Genomic DNA, 13,022 nt, shown 5'->3' on the forward strand with positions numbered 1-13,022 from the left:
AAGGAAATATAACATCTCATGGAATAAATATTCTGATCTGCTTACCAGAGGCTATTCCAATATCCTGCAACAAAGAAGCAACATAAAAGAACCCAATGGATTCAGCAGCTTCTTAATGAGAAAATTGGCTCCAATGCAGTGATATAATGGGGTGTTTAATTATTTGTCAATGTCTTGCGTAGAAGGAGAGAAAGGAAGTGTTCAGACTATAGTTAACATTATATAAAGTTTAAAAGTTTCCTTCATCACCAACTTTGCTTTGTGTAATTTAACCACTGCTAGTAAGGTCATCTAAGTATTTGGAATCACCCTGATAGTTATTTTTACCTTGCCTATCCAACTCAACAGCAATGAGTTTGGTTTTGGTTTTATCATTCCAGTAATGAGCTCTCTCTGGTGGCTTAGTGTCTAAGGCATTTGACTGGGAACCAGAAGCCTGTTAATTAAAACCCATCAGCCACTCTTCAGAAGGAAGATAGGGCAATCTACTTCCATAGTGATATCACCTCTGAAGCCCAAGGAGGGGTTGCTATCCAGTGGTTCTGTGCTGAAACACACACACACACACACACACATTTATCATCTCACAGTTACAGTGCGTCAGAAGTTTAGGCATGGGTTTACTATGTCCTCTGCATAGGATCTAACAAGGCTGAAATCAAGATGTCAGCCAGGGATATCATATCATCTGAGGCTTAGGCTCCTTTCACAATCATTGGTTAAAATAATACAGTTCCTTGCAGTTGTAAAACTGTGGTATTTGGCTCCTAGAGACAACTTACTCTTCTCTGACACATGGTCCTCTCTACTGCATGGCAATTTGCATCTTTAAGGTCAAGGAAAATGAATCTCTGCAGCTTCATATTTCTCTGACTTCTTCCATCTATAACCTCAAGATTTTTGTTTGTTTGTTTTTATGTTACCCCAGATATAAGATAATAATAATAAAAAATATTTTTAATAACTAGAGTATTGAGAAATAATGGATGTTAAAAAAATATAACAAAATAAAAATAGGAACAAGGCAATCACATAAAAGAACTATTCAAAGGAAACTACAAAATACTACATCAAGAAACCAAAGAGGGAGTTCCAGTAAGATGGCAGAATAGGCAGAAAGACTTCACAGACATTCTTCATAAAAGAAAATGGGAACCAATTAACACAGATACAGAAGATAATCCTGGAGCCCTGAGCTTTGAAGGGAAGGATATAGAAATGGATAAACTCCAACTAGTACAAGAATTTGCATGAAAACACCTAAAAAGGAGACATAGAGAGCTGTGGTCTGGCAGGGATTCTGATGCCACAGACAGCTTGAATACTGACGAGTGGGGTTAGGACCTAATAATTAACCTAAAAATCAGCCCTGCTGGCCAGGGACTGCAGGAAAGACTGCACTGGTGGATGGTGAATAGACTGGGAAGCAGTGAAGAGGAAGGCAGGCTGAGATGTGGACTTTTGCCTATCCAGAAGGCAGAGCCATTTTGAATGCTTACAAGCAGTTTGACCATTTTGGATATTTAAGCAACATCCTTCTCCCAGATTCCAGGGACTTAAGAATAGGCTCCACTTGCTGAGAACCACAAGGACATTCTGGATGCTAACTACTGATGTGATATTCCCCTTGTTACTCTTATACTCCATACCCTCTTAGTGAATGGAGCTGTGGCCATCACTCATTCCCAACCACCTTCTGGGCCAGCAGGAATTGCATCCCAGTCTGTGTGCTCTGATGAAGCCTGGGTGTCCTGCCCTACCCTGCCCAGATTTTTGTTTGTTTGGTTGGTGTTGTCTGTTAAAAATTATTATTATTTTTATTACTGTCCTTTTTTATTATGATTCTTTATGCTTCCCTTCCCAGATTCTAGTTTTCAGCTTTTTTTCTCTTCCCTATTCCTGGTTCCCCTTTTTTTATCCCCCTCATGTTTAATCACATTCCTTGTTTTCTTTTTGTGTTTTTCCCATTTTTTTCTGCATTATTCTTCTACTTTACCTTAGTTCTCTTGTTGTCTTCTCTCCAGATATTGCAGGGTTGTTTTTTTTTTTTTTTTTTGTCCCTGTTTTTCTTTTTTGGTTATTGTTCCTGTGTGATTACATGGTATGGTTTTTGTCCCCTGGCTTGTACTTTTTTGATGTTTATTAAATGTTACTTTTTTTTTACTGAGTGGGAGACAGCAACAGTTCCCATATGACACAACTATACCCACACCTCCTGCAGCTTCACTTACTGAAGCTCCACCAACTGGCCAATGATAAATGACCACCAAGAAGAGCCTAACTCACCCTTAGGTGCTCTTCACAAACAGTTAACAGATACTTAAATACAATGACATCACAATGTCTTGGAAACAACAGATCATCACAGTCCACACAAAGAAGCAAGGTAAAGTGGTAGAACAATGGAGCATGATAAAGTCCCAGAGCACATCCCTGAGGAAGAAACAGCATTGGAACACTCTAATAGGGAATTCAAAAGAATTATATTCAGATATCTTCAAAGGATTGAGGGACAGATCAAGGAAAACACTGACAAAATTAAGGAAAACACAGAAAAAAAAAACCCTAGAACAGTTTTGGAAGAAAATACAAGAACAAAATAACAAAATAAATGAAAAATTAGAAATGACTCAAAATCTACAGATAGAAATCCATAAGATTAATATTAAATTTTCAGAAATAGATAACCTATTGAAAGGGCAAAGGATTATAATTGATACAATGGAAGACAGAATTAATGAGATTGAAGACAAATACTTGAATATTTCTTTGGAAAGGGTTCAATCAGAAAAAAATGATCAAAACAAAATGAAGAACCTAAGATTCATGTGGGATACCATGAAAAGGAATAACCTATGTGTCACCGGAATTCCAGAACAGGAAGAGAAAAAGAAAACCACTGTAAATATTGTCCAAGATTTGTTGGAAGGTAATTTTCCTGATATGATGAAAGATGAGAATACATTCATTCAGGAAGTTCAGTGAACCCCAAACAGGATAGACCCCAAATGAAAATCACTGAGACATATCATCCTCAAACTCATCAAAACCAAAGGCAAAGAAAGGATCCTGAAAGCAGCACGATAAAAACAAAAAGTTACTTGCAACGGACAACCAATAAAAATAAGTTCTGATTTCTCAACAGAAACTGTGCAAGCAAGAAGGCAATGGGATGGTATACATAAAATGTTAGATGAGAAAAATTTCCAAACAAGAATTATATACCCAGAAAAATTGTCCATCAAATATGATGGCTAAACTAGGAGATTTACTGATAAGCAGAAATTAAGGGAATTTGTTAAAACCAGAACAACCTTACAAGAGATACTAAAGGGAGTCCTTTGAACAGAGAACCAAAAATAGCAAATAACAACTCACCATTAATACACAAGATGATAAACCCAGAAACCACAGCTATGGACATGTTGTTGTTGTTGTTGTTATGTGCCGTCGAGTCAGCCCTGACTCATAGCAACCCCTCCTTGGGTTTCCGAGGCAGTATCACTACGGAAGTAGGATTGCCCAACCTTCCTTCCAAGGAGTGGCTGGTGGGTTTGAACCACCAGCCGTCTGGTTAGCAGGCAAGTGTCTTAGCCACTATGCTACCAGAGCGCCCTGCTATGGACATATTAAAAGTAAAATAAGTTCACAAGATTGTAAATAGGGAACCAGAGACATCAATCGGCAAATGAGGACAACTCACAAATCAAAGATTGAGAAAAGATTGTGTAGTTACAGAGCTTATAAATGGTGAGGAAGTCAAGAAAATTGCAAGGTAAAATGAACTGTACTAAACTTGGGGAGAAAATTATAAATCACAGGGTAACCTCAAGGAAAAACAATAAACCTTCACTTCACAATAAAAAAGAGGAAAAGCAAAAATATTTAGCAAATACTAAAAGAATAGCAATAAAGGAAATGATAAAATGATTCATAAACATAATGAGTTCAGCACAGAAACTTACATAGAATAAAGAAATCAAGAACTCCATGAAAAAACACATAACAAAATAATAGCAACCAATTCATTCTTGTCAAAAATTACATTGAATGTAAATGGATTAAATGTATCACTCAAGAGACAGGAGTTGCAGATTGCATAAGAAAACAAAATCCATCAATATATTGTCTACAAGAGACACATCTTTGAGAAAAAGACTAAAATAGACTAAAAATCAAAGGCTGGAAAATGATATATCAAGCAAACAGCAACCATAAAAGAGCAGGAGTGGCAATATTAATATCTGATCAAATTGACTTTAAGACCAAAACCACCATACGAGACAAGAAAGGATATTATATAATGATTAAAGCATCAATTGAACAAAAAGATATAACCATAATAAATATCTATGGACCCAATGAAAGAGCCCCAAAATATATAAATCAGATTTTAAAAGAGTTGAAAAGGCAAATACATGGTTCCACAGTCATAGTTGGAGACTTTAATACACCATTTTCAATGAAAGATAGAATGACTGGAAAGAAACTCGAAAAGGACTAAGAAGAGCTAAACAATACAATCCACCAACTTGACCTTACAGACATCTACAGAGCACTTCACCCAAAACAGCACAATATACATTATTTTCCAGTGCACATGGAACACTTTACATGATAGATGATAAGTTAAGCCATAAAACAGGCCTTAATAAATTTAAAAACATTGAAATACTTCAAAGCATCTTCTCAGATCACAATGTTATCAAATTAGAAATCAACAATAGGAAGATCATTGGAAAAGAAGCAAACAAACGGAAACTGAACACCTTCCTTAAGAAAGACTGGGTAAGAGAAGAAATAAAAAAATGAAATGCAAAAATTCCTTGAATCAAACAAGAATGAAAACACAACATACCAAAATCTTTGGGACACAGAAAAAGCAGTAATCAGAGCCTAAGTTATAGCAATAAATCCACACATCAAAAAGGAAGAAAGAGCCAAAATCAACACCTCTACCCAACATCTCCAACACTTGGAAAAAGAACAGCAATAAAAGCCTACAGTCACCAAAAGAAAGGAAATAACATAGATTTGAGCAGAAATCAATGAAACAGAAAATAGAAAACTATAGATAAAATAAAGAAGACTAGAAGTTGGTATTTTTGAAAAGATTAATAAAATTGACAAACCACTGGCAAATTTAACAAAGGAAAAGAGGGAGAGAATACAAATAACATGAATAAGAAATGAAATGGGTGACATCACAATAGAATCAACTGAAATAAAAAGGATAATATCAAGATACTATGAAGAAATGTACTCCAACAAATTTGCAAATCAGGAAGAATAGGCGGATTTCCATAAACACACCACTTACCTAAACTAACACAGACTGATGTGGTAAAGTTGAACAGATACATAACAAAAGAAGAAATTGAACAGGTCATCAAAAAATTACCAACAAAAGAATGTCCTGGCCCAGATGGTTTCACTGAAGATTTCTACCAAACATTCAGAGACAAACTGACACCATTCCTACTCAAACTATTCCAAAACATAGAAAAGGAAGGAATCCTCCCAAATTCATTTTATGAAGCAAGAATAATTTTGATACTAAAACCAGATAAAGACATAATTCAAAAGGAAAACTACAGACCAATATCCCTCATGAATACACATGCAAAAATCTTCAACAAAATCCTAGCCAATAGAGTCCAACACCATATCTAGAAAATAATTCATTATGACCAAGTGACTTTCATATCAGATATGCAAGAATGGTTCACCATTAGAAAAAACTATCAAACCACATAAATAAAACAAAGGAAAAGAACCACATGATAGTATCAATCAATACAAAAAAAGACATTTCATAAAATCCAACATCCATTCCTGATCAAAACTCTCAGCAAAATAGGAATAGAAGGGACATTCCTCAACATAATAAAGGGCATAGATGCAAAACAAACAGCCAGTATTATTCTCAATGGAGAGAGACTGAAACCATTCCCCTTGTGAAAAGGAAGCAGAGAAGGATGCTCTCTATCACCAATTCTATTCAACATTGTATTGGACGTCCTAGCCAGGGCATTAGAGAAGAGAGGAAAATCAAAGGCATCCAAATTGGTAAGGAAGAAGTCAAACTATCCCTATTTGCTGATGATATGATCCTATACCTAGAAAACCCAAGAGATGCAGGCAAAAATCTCCTGGACTAATTGAGAGATTTAGCACAGTGGCAGGATAAAAGATCAACATCCAAAAATGAGTTGGATTCCTCTACACCAGCAAAGACTGCTGAAAAAGAAATATGGAAATCAATACCATTTACAATAGCTACCAAAAAAATAAAATACTTGGGAACAAATCTTACCAGGGACACAAAAGACCTCTACAAAGAAAGCTTTAAAAGACTACTTCAAGAAACCATAAGAGGTCTACATAAATAGAAGAACATACCATGCTCATGGACAGGAAGATGGAACATTGTAAAAATGTAAATTCTACCCAAAGCATTCTATATATTCAATGCAATCCCAATCCAGATCTCATCATTCTTTAAGGATATGGAAAAATCAGTCACTAACTTTATATGGAAAGGAAAGAGACCTTGGATAAGCAAAGCACTACTGAGGAAGAAGAACAAAGTAGGAGGTCTGATACTTCTGGATATCAAAACCTACTATACAGCCACAGTAGTCAAAACTGTCTGATATTGGTATAATGACAGAGACGAAGACCAATGGAATAGAATTGAGAACCCAGAAATAGATCCATTGACCTATGGTCAGCTGATCTTTGACAAAGTTCTGAAATCCGTTAAATGGGGAAGAGAGTGTTTGTTTAATAATTGTGCTGGCAAAACTTGATATCCATTTGCAGAAAAATTAAACAAGATATGTTTCTCACACCATACACACAAAAAAACTAACTTCAGATGGATAAAAACTTAAAAGTGAAACCTAAAACTATAAAGTTCCTTAAGGAAAAACTAGAGGCAAATTTAGGGACCCTAATATATGGTATAAATAGACTCTCAAGCATAACCCAAAATGCACAAACAGCAGAAGAGAAACTAGATGAATGGAACCTTCTAAAAGTTAATTTGAATGTGCTTCTGAAGACTTCTTCAAAAGGGTAAAAAGAGGACCTACAGATTGGGAAAAAATATTCGGCAATGACATATCTGAAAAAGGGCTTATATCTAGAATTTATAGAAAACTCCTACACCTCCACAACAAAAAGACAAATAATCCAGTTTAAAAATGGGCAGAAGACATGAATAGACACTTCACCAAGGAGAATATTCAGGCAGCCAACAAACATATGAAAAAATGCTCACGATCATCAGCCATTAGAGAGATGCAAATCAAAACAACAATAAGATGTCACTTTGCCCCAACATTAGTAGCAAAGTTCAACAAGACAGAAAATAACAAATGCTGGCGAGGATGTGGGGAGACTGGGACCTTCATACACTGCTGGTGGGACTGCAAAATGGCACAACCACTGTGGAAAACAGTATGGTGCTTCCTTAAAAAGTTGGAATTAGAAATACCATTTGACCCAGCCATTCCATTACTAGAACAAGAACAGATATATGTACACCCTAGTTCATCACAGCACCATTTACAATAGCCAAAAGATGGAAACAACCTAAATGTCCATCAACTGAAGAATGGATAACCAAATTATGGTACATACACATGATGGAATACTATGAAACCTTAAAGAATAACGCAAAACACCACAATAATGTGGATGAACTTGGAGGACATTATGCTGAGTGAAATAAGTATTCACAGAAGGGCAATTATTGTATTAGTCCGTTACTGTAAAATGTCAAGGAAAGATTATATGGAAGGAAATTTTATTTGTTGGTTTCCAGGGATGGTAGGGGAGTGGAGGGAACACTGTTAAATAGGTAGAGACAAGAATTGATTTGGGTGAAGAGAAGGACAATGTACCAAATGTGTATGATCACCATGGTGGTATTGAGGAAGAGAAAGACATAGAGAGGTACATGGGAAATACAGACATCAAAGATGAACCCTTCTGCTCATACAGTACTGCATTGTTAATGAAGGCAAACATGGATATATGGGTGGATAGATGGGTGGACTGGCTGAACTATTAGGTACGTCTGTGCAGGAGGGGAGTGTGCTCAAGGCCATGTATAGGGTTGGCGGACAATATTTCTACAAGTGTATTGCTATGTTCTGTAAGAAGTTCCAGGTATATAGATAGCTGACAAGGAAAAAGATTGTTGTCACTTCTTGGGCACAGGAAGCCACCCAGAGGGAACAAGTAGTTGGACCTGTGGGCTTGAGACTATAGTCCCAGGGGACATCAAGCTCAATTTGGCATAACATACTACGTGAAACTTCGTTCTACTTCCTACTTTGGTGAGTAGCGACTGGGATCTCAAAAGCTTGCAAGTAGCCATCTAGATGCAACAATGAGTCTCGCCTCGTCCAGAGCAAAGAAAAATGAAGAAGACCAAAGATTCATGGAAACAATTAGTCCAAGCGACTGGTAAACCATGCAATTCTCAGCCTATATGACTATGAGACCAGAAGAACTTGATGGTGCCTGGCTACCACTCTCAGCCGCTCAGAGGGGGATCTGTGTAGGAGATCCTGGACAGAGTGGAAGAACAATTTGGAACAAAACTCAAAATCATTTGAAAAAAAAAAAAAAGGGACCAGTTTTTTTGGTCTGATAGAGCCTGATGGAAGCACTGAGACTATGGCCCCTAGCTGCCCATCAGATCTGGAATTGAACTCGTGTGGTTTCCAGACAAACAAAAGAAAGGCATATGAGGTGAACATTTGCACTCAGTAGATACACTCCTTGGAGAGAACAATCACGGGAAAATATAAGGTAAAGGTTGTGTATGCACACAGACATAGCATAGCGGGCAGGAGTGCATGGAAAAAGAAACAGGGAAGAAGTAACTATGGGGAGGGAATGGGAGGAGAACTATTGCATTGTGGTAAATTGTAGTCAATCTCATGAAAAAAAGTGTATGTGAATTGCTGTATGGAAAGTGAATTTGCTCTGTAAACTTTCACCCAATTCATTACAAAAAAAAAAGAAAAAGAAACCAAAGAGACTGACATAAATGGAAAAACATACCATGCTAATGGATAAGAAGAATAGTTGTGAAATACGTTGTGAAACTATCAATACTACCCAAAGTGATCTATAGCTATAATACAATCCTGATCCAAAGTCTACTGTTGTTGTTGTTATGTGCCGTCGAGTCAGACCCGACTCATAGAGACCCTTCCTTGGGTTTTTGAGGCAGTATCACTATGGACGTAGATTGCTCCATCTTCCTTCTGAGGAGTGACTGGTGGGTTTGAACCACCAGCCTTCTGATTAGCAGTCAAGTGCCTTAGGCACTATGCTACCAGAGCTCCCTAGCATTCCTTAATGAGATGGAAAAACTAATCACCAATTTCATACAGAAAGGAAAAAGTTTTCAGATAATTAAAGCATGGTTGAAGAACAAGAACAAAGTAGGAGACCTCATAGTACCACATCCCAGAACCTACTATTTAGGCAGAATAGGCAAATCAACCTGGTACTTGTATAATGACAGACACATAGATCAATGGAAGAGAGAATTAAAAGTCAGATGTGAATCCATCCACCCACGGACAGCTGAAGGAGCTCTGGTAGTGTAGTGGTTAAAACATTTGGCTGCTAAGCAAAATGTCAATAGTTCATACCCACCAGTTGCTCCACAGAAGAAACATAATCTTATGAGGCAGTTCTACTCTGTCCTAAAGGATCTCTATGATTTGAAATTGACTCTGTAGCAGTGGGTTTAGTTTTTTTTTGGGAGGTGGGGGTGGGCAGCTGATCTTTGATGAAGAGTTGAAACCAGACCCATACCATACACAAAAACTAACTCAAAATTTTGAGATTTATGCATAAAACCTAGAGCTATAAAGATAATGGAAGAAAAATTAAGAATAATTCTAGGGGCTCTTCTATATGGCATAAATAGAATACCAAACATAACTAAAATTGTACAAACATCAGAAAATTAACTAGACGAATGAAACTTCCTAAAAATTAAAACACTTATGCTTATCAAAAGACTTTCTCCAAAATAGTGAAGAGAGAACCTACAGATTGAGAATTTTGCCAAAAAGTTTGGCAATGACATAGCAGGCAAGAGACTGATCTCTAAAATGTCCACTTCTGCAACAAAAAGACAAACTATAGGAGCTCTGGTAGCATAGTGGCTAAAGCACTTGACTGCTAACCAGAAGGCTGGTGGTTCAAATCCACCAGGCACTCCTCGGAAGGAAGGTTGGGCAATCCTACTTCCATAGTGATACTGCCTCGGAAACCCAAGGAGAGGTCACTATGAGTCGGGGCCAACTCGACGGCACATAACAACAACAACAACATTAAAAAAATGAGCAAAGGACATGAACAGACACTTCACCAAAGAAGAAATTCAGTCAACCAACAAATACATGAACAAATAAATGCTCACCATCATCAGCCATTAGAGACATGCATATCAAAACAACATGAGATATCATCTCATTTTGGTGATAATAACAAAGAGTAAAAAGTATAGAAAATAACTAATGCTGGTGAGAGTGTGGAGAGTTTGGAACAATGCTACTGGGATTGTAAAATGACACAATCACTGTGGAAAATGTTACAGACTTTCCCTAAAAAAGTTAAAAATGGATATACCATAACAGTAAACAATTCCGCTATTAGGTATATATCCTACATAAATAAAAGCCATAACAGGAATAGACATATGAACACCCATGTTCATTGCAACACTATTCACAATAGTGAAAAGACAGAGAAAACCTAAGTGCCTAACAACAGATGAATGGATAAACATACTATGCACATACACACAATGTAATACTACATAGCATTAAAGAATAAAGATAAACCTGGAAAACATCTCATAACATTGCTGAACTTGGATGACATTATGCTGAGTGAAATAACTTAATCATGAAATGAAAAATATTGTATGAGACTACTGCTAAAAAAGGAGCTCTGGTGGTGTATGCCTAAGGCATTAGACTGCTAACCAGAAGGCTGGCAGTTCAAACCCACCAGCCACTCCTCGGAGGGAAGGTTGGACAACCTACGCCCATACTGATACTGCCTCAGAAACCCAAGGAGGGGTCGCTATGAGTTGGATAAGACTCAATGGCAGTGTGTGTGTTTTTGGTTTTGTTACTACTATAAAAAGTCAAGAAAAATTTCCCATGCAGAAAGAAACATTCTTTGATGTTTACCATGGTTGGGAGTGAGAGAGAAGGAAAATCACTAACTAGAAAGTAGACATATACTAACAGTGGTAAAGGGTAAGACGATAGGCATTAAGGGGAAGGTCAGCATGACATGACCGAGGCAAAGGAAGACACTGGGAGGTGCACATGAATAAAAGACAATAAGGTATTAGACTGCTTTTATTACATACAAAATTCTGTAATAACAGTAATAAGAAATGATAATATATAAGTGGATTGTTGATATTAGGTTCCATATAGATAGATATGTAAGATGAATATGTGTGGGATGGCATATGAAAGTATACCCATGAGTATTGGGTTTGACAGAGAATATAAGTTCTTGTATGTACTTCAAATATACCCATGTATATAGTAGAGCATACGTGGGCAAAGGTATGAAAACTTCTTAGCCTTAACCAAAACACCTTGAGGGTCACTGGGCTTAAGGCCTTAAGACCATAGTCTCAGGGGACATCTAGGTCAAATGCCATAAAATAGGCTACAAAGACAATGCTCTACATCCTACTTGGGCAAGTAACAACTGGGGTCTTAAAAGCTTGTGAGCGGCTATCTGAAATATGACTATTGATCTCTCCTGTTCCAGAGCAAAGAAAAATTAAGGCAATCCAAGACTCAAGGAAATAATTAGTCCTAGGGGCTAATGGACCACATGAACCACAACTTCCAGTAGCCTGAGACTTAAAGAATCATAAGGTTCCCACCTAGCAGTACTGAGCACTCTGGTTGTGATCATAACAGAAGGTCCTGGTCAGAGTAGGAGAAAAATGTAGCAAAAAAAAATCCAAAATCATTTAAAAAAAAAAAATTGACCAGAATTACTGGTCACACATAGACTGGTGGAAACTCAAGACTTTGGCCCTTAGATATCCTTCAGATTTGGAACTAACCCACCCATGGGGATCAGGCCTATAAAATGACCAATAGCTGTGTGGAATATACTCCTTGGAACAATCAACCTTATTAAACCAAAAAGGCATCATTTACCCTAGAACAAAGTTCAGAAGGCAGAAAGGAGTAGAAAATGGGAAACACAGGAGAAAATGGAGAGAATGCTGTTATGTTGAGGGGATTTCAACTAATATCATGAAGCAAAATATTTATAAATTAGTGAATGGATAATCAATGTGCTCTGTGAGCTTTCACTTAAGGTGATAAAATATTCTAAATAAATAAATAAAACAAAGCAATCATAGTTTTATTGCCATTTGTATTATTTTGTTTAAAACATTAACAGTTTTATAGCTTAGCCCACCTTCAAATAGGATTTGGTAGGCCCTCATGTTTAGCAGACTCTGCTTAATGAGAAAATAACTATGATTCTGCTAAAATACAATTATTGTTGTGTGTTTTTCAGTTGATTCCAACTTATGACAATACTACGGAACAAAGAATTGCCTTATAAGGTGTCGTACCCTGTAATCTTTGTGAAGGAGTCCTGACGCTCCAGTGGTTAAATGCTCGGCTGCTAAGAAAATTTGGTCGTTCAAATCCACCAGTGATTTTGGAGAGAAAGATGTGGCAGTTTGCTTCAGTAAAGATCACAGCTTTAGAAACTCTATGGAACAAAATATAGTATGTAGATGCAATGGAACATCACCAAAAAAAGAAAGTTTTGATCAGGCAGGGCAAGATGGTGGACTAGGCAGAAGGATTGCACAGACCCTCTTCAACAAAGAAAAGGGAAACCAATTAATGCAGACACAGAAGATAATCTTGGACCCCTGAGCCTTGAAGGAAAGGATGCAGATTTGGACTAAACCCCAACTA

This window comes from Orycteropus afer, unplaced genomic scaffold (genome assembly GCF_000298275.1).
Source record: "Orycteropus afer afer isolate SDZICR_OR568_19922 unplaced genomic scaffold, OryAfe1.0 scaffold00200, whole genome shotgun sequence".
Classification (NCBI taxonomy): domain Eukaryota; kingdom Metazoa; phylum Chordata; class Mammalia; order Tubulidentata; family Orycteropodidae; genus Orycteropus; species Orycteropus afer.